Below are 5,217 nucleotides of genomic sequence, written 5' to 3' on the forward strand. Positions count from 1 at the left end.
AGTGGATGGGGGGAAGGGGGTTGTTACTTTGTGAGGGTGAAAAGGGTAACTATTGCATTGTTCTGTACACCTGAAACTAACAACAACAAAAAAAAGAAATAGTATGTGATCCCATGTGCCCTTTACCCAGGTTCCCCCAATACAAAACAGGATTTGATTCAGACCAGAATACTGACCTTGATACAGTTCAAGACAAACATTTCCATCACCACAAGCATCCTTCAGGTTGCCTTTTTATATTCAAATTAATTCTCTTTAGGTTCCACCACACCTTAAACTTTGGCAACCATTAATCTGTTATCTGTACTTCATTTTTAACAAATCCACCATTTCAAAAGTGGCATTTAAGTGGAATCATAAAGTATGCAACATTTGGGTTTGAATTTTTTCACTCAGCATAACTCTCCTAAGATTCATCCATGTTGCTGCATGTCTCAATAATTCCTTTGTATTGTTGAGTAGTATCTCATAGTAGAAAGGTACCAAGGGTTTCAAACATTTAAACATTAAACATAGTTTTAAACTACATAGAAGTGTATCTGGGTTGTTTGTGCCTAAAGTCAAAGTCATCATCAGAGTAAGAGAAGCAATTAGAAGCCAGAAAATATTCAGTAAACAGAGAGAAGAGTCTAACATCCCCTCAATGTTGTGATTTCTCTCCTCAACCCTACAATGTCTCCTGGTTAGGCACAGAGGATTCGTGGCATTGGCAAGGGGACAAGCTCCCAGGTGCTTTTGGACCATGTAGATTGAAAAGCAAACTTGGCAAGACTTTTGTAGGAAAATCAGACTGTACATATCTAATATAAAAATTACTTGGCCATTAGTTTACATCAAATTTGAAAATGACATTTTTGTTAGCACCAACAATTTTATTTCATATTTATGGAACTTTAATGGCAAAAATAAGTACATATCCACAGGAAATTTATAAAGATTATTGAACATGACAGTTTGTATTACCAACAATAGAGGAAACATTGTTTGTGCCCATCAACTGGGGCTGCTCCAAAAAATACCAGCCATTCATTATGTAGAAGATTATGTGACAATTATACTATAGTTAAATGGGACAGGTTTATATTTAATTACCCCCACAAATCCCTAAAATATAAAGAACTAAAAAAAGTGTAACTGGGTATAATAAAATTTGCTTTCTAACTCTATATTTGTGTAGGCTGTAAGTGCATGAAAGTGAAGAGAACAATATCTAAATCATATGAACAACAGAGCTAACAATCAATACCTCTGAAGAGGGATATGTACCTTCAGGTGGTGAACATTCACTCTTTATCCACCTCTATTTACTTGATACTAAAAGAACAAAGTGCTTGCATTACTTGAGTTAGACAATATGGCCCTAGGTAATTGTCCTTGGAGTCAGGACATAGAAGACCTCATCTCTTGCTCTATCCCTTTGTGGGTATTTCATCCAGTAAGGCCTCAGTGCTAAGAAGTCTTTATGGCTCCATCTAGTGACAGAATGGATATTTCTGAAGCCCATTTTGCCCTTGCTTCCCTTTTGAACTGTTGAATCAATTTGATTTCCTCCATCTTGTTGGTGAATGAGGCAGGTAGTGATTCGGGATGGAAACCAGTCCTCTTCTTCTACACAGTGTAAAAATTTGATCTCTGATACAGACTTGACTGTGTTGCAGGGAAAATCCACCGGGCATGAGACTAGAAAAGAAAAAACTAGAAAAGGTCTTAGATTTCAGTGTATACTAAAGTATTTGATACTTAAGTTGATTTACCTTATTCAGGATTCATATTAAGTAATATTAAGTATACATAAGAATGCCAGCAGACTCTGGTCCTTTATGGTCTCATCAGAGTGAAATTTCTACAATTGATGGTTCTAATACCAAAGTAAAATGTGCATTTTCTGTCTACAGTCAGTTTGCTTGAGAAATGTCTTTATAAGTTTTCTCTCCACCCAACATGGTGAGATAAGCCTATGGTGAGATAAGGGGCCTTGCCCCTTATCAAGGTCTCCTTAGACCTTAGGACACAGTCCAGAACTACAGTGGCACGGAGGATGGAAATGATGCCTCTCAGAGGCAAGTGAGATAGATCTACTGGTTGAATGTTTTCCCATTCTCAGTAGCTGCTCTTCCAGTGATTACAACTTTTATTTGGGGCACATCCCATGGTCTTCCTGATCTTGTTTTAGAAAGGCATCACCTTTGGCTGGTCCAACTCTCTCTTTCATACATTCATTCAATACATTTATGATGAATACCTACTAGACACAAGGCTTGGTACTTCTTACCATTTAATGAGATCTCTCCAGATAAGGAAAAAAAATTGGGGGAAAAGGACGAATTTTGTATCTGGAATGTTGAAAATGACCATGGATAATACAATTTCAGTGACAGCCAGATGTGGTATGAGTATTCTGCTGCTGCATGCATTTTTGAATACTCAGAAAGAGAATGTTTCCAGGCACAACAGTCTTGAAATGAAGAGATCAATCTTGATACTCCACTCAGGAAGACTTTATGACACCCAGCTCTGGGACACCTTGCTGTCACCTGGCTTCCAGAGCTAGAAAGGTCTCCATGACTATTCTACCCCATTTACTCATCAGCCCAGTCATTGAACAGATGTCAAGTCAGCACTGAAATAATCTAACTAAAATCCCAGATAAGTTTGAGCTTTCTATATACACATTTCTTTGCCTAGTGCTGTCATATTTGACCGTAATCCTCTGGGTATTGTTAGGGACAGCTCTGGCTATAAAAGAATGTCACTAATTTTTTAGGAAATAGTGCTCTTTGAGGATATGACTGTGGATTTCATTCAGGAAAACCTGGCCCTGATGGATAAATCCCAAGGCAATAGAACCAATAGGAGACCATATATATATGGTAATAGCCCACATGGTAATGGAGGCTGAGAAACCCCACAGTCTGAAAGTCTGAAACTGGAGACCCAGAAAAGTGAGTGATGTAACTTATTTTATTTTTTATAGCTTTATTGATATATAATTGACATACACCATTGTATAAGTTTAAGGTATACAATGTGATGATTTCATACACTTATATGTTTCAAAATGTTTACCTCAATAAAATTAGTTAACACATTCTTTTTTTTTATAAATAGGATCTTTATTTATTTATTTTTAAGATTTTATTGGGGAACTGGGGGAGGGGAACAGCATTGGGGAATCGGGGAAGGGGAACAGGCAAGTTACTCTCCCTTTGTTCTTCAGTCTAGTTGTGGAGGATGTTGCTTCACTGGCCCATGTTGGTACCATCATTGCACTCTTCCTGGGTGAGGCAGATCGGTTGCTGGCCTCTGGATGGCCACTCACGACAGCTCTTGGCAGCTCACACCGCCTGCCAGATGCTCATGCTGGCTGCTGGCCACACATGGTAACCCATGGCAGCCCACGACCGGCAACTCATGGCACCCCAACTCCAGGTCGAGCTGCTGTTCACCATCTTAGCTGGAGAGGGCACAGCATCACTGGCCCTCAAGTGGGATCTGAACCAGGGCCCCACTGCTCAGAGCTGGCGTCCCAAGCCAGCTCTTAATCAACATGCCACTCAGCCAGCCCAGTTAACACATTCTTTACCTCATTTTGTTGTTGATATGTTGGGAATATTAAAGATCTACTCTCAATCTGTGGTATTAAGTGCCTGATATTAAGCTTTTTCTTGCTGAGGCATCCATATCAAAGACATCCATAAAAAATAAACGTATTGCCAGCTATTTGACACCTACTAGTGAAACAACTAGGTAAGAGACCAGGCTGTCCCTTGAGTTCTTTTTTGAGAAAGAGCTGGCTAACCTAGAGAACTGACCACTTGAGTGACCCTGCTGTTCCTTTCTCATGCCCTAATTCCCACAGTTGTGTTTTAAATTTGCCAGTAAATGGCAAACCTACAACAGACTAGACAGCCCATCCTTGGACCTCAATAAAGGCAGAGCTCCAGGGCTATGTTCCCTCCCTCACTCTCTTTCTGCAACCTGACTGGCTCTTGGGCATGCTGTGTACCCGCCAGGACCTGTAAGGAATAAATCTTTTCTTTAAACTTCACTGATGGTTTCTGCATAGGTGCATCATGCTATCACACTAGGGACCACAAGGGTTGGTCCAGCCACAACATTGGCTCTGGTCAGGGAAAGGCTTGCCACAAGAGTATGGGCCTAGAGTAAATTCTCAGGCATTCCTAGCTGATAGTGTTACATCACTACCGTTAGACTGAGACCAACAGATCATAGCTACTTTCAAGTATAAAAAACATATTGATAACTCTAGTCATCATGCTGAACATTATATCTCCAGAACTCATTTATCTTACAACTGAAAGTCTGTAGCTTTGGACCTACATCGCCACTTCCTCCACCCTTAAGCCCCTGATGACCACCATTATATTCCTTATTTCTATGAGTTAAATGATTTTAGATTCCACATAAAAGTGAGATCACACAGTATTTTACTTTCTCTATCTGATTTATTCACTTAACATAATGCCCTTGAGGCCCATTCGTTTTGCAAATGTCAGGGTTTATTTTTTTATAACTGAATAACATTCTTATATAAAATATACAAGGTCTGACAATTAAGTTTGCAAACTTTGTTGCAATGATGTTGCTAACTTTTTTTGATACCAGAGGGATTATTCATTATGAATTTGTACCAACTCGAAAGTTAACCATTTTTACTATTTAGAAGTGCTGAAAAGGCTGCATGAAAAAGTTAGATGACCCAAAATTTTTGCCAACAATTAATGGTTCCTGCAGCACAACATGTACCAGCTCACATGGCACTGTCTGTGAGGGAGTTTATAGTCAGTAAACAAATAACTGTATTGGAACACCCTTTCTGCTCACCTGATCTGGCCCCAAGGACTTCTTTCTTTACCCGAAAGTAAAGGAAATATTGAAAGGAACACATTTTGATGACATTCAGGACATCAAGGTTGATATGATGACAGCTCTGATGGCCATTCCAGTTCCAAAATTGCTTTGAAGGGTGGACTAGGCATTGGCATCAGTGCATAGCTTCCCAAGGGGAGTACTTCAAAGGTGATCGCATGATACTCAGCAATGAGGTATGTAGCACTTTATCTAGGATGAGTTCAAGAACTTAATTGCCCACACACATATATATATATATATATATATATATATATATATATATATATATATATATATATTAGATTTCAAACTGTATTACAAAGCTATAGGAAAAGTGGGTGACCC

Source organism: Hipposideros armiger, unplaced genomic scaffold, assembly GCF_001890085.2.
Source record: "Hipposideros armiger isolate ML-2016 unplaced genomic scaffold, ASM189008v1 scaffold_727, whole genome shotgun sequence".
Taxonomy (NCBI): domain Eukaryota; kingdom Metazoa; phylum Chordata; class Mammalia; order Chiroptera; family Hipposideridae; genus Hipposideros; species Hipposideros armiger.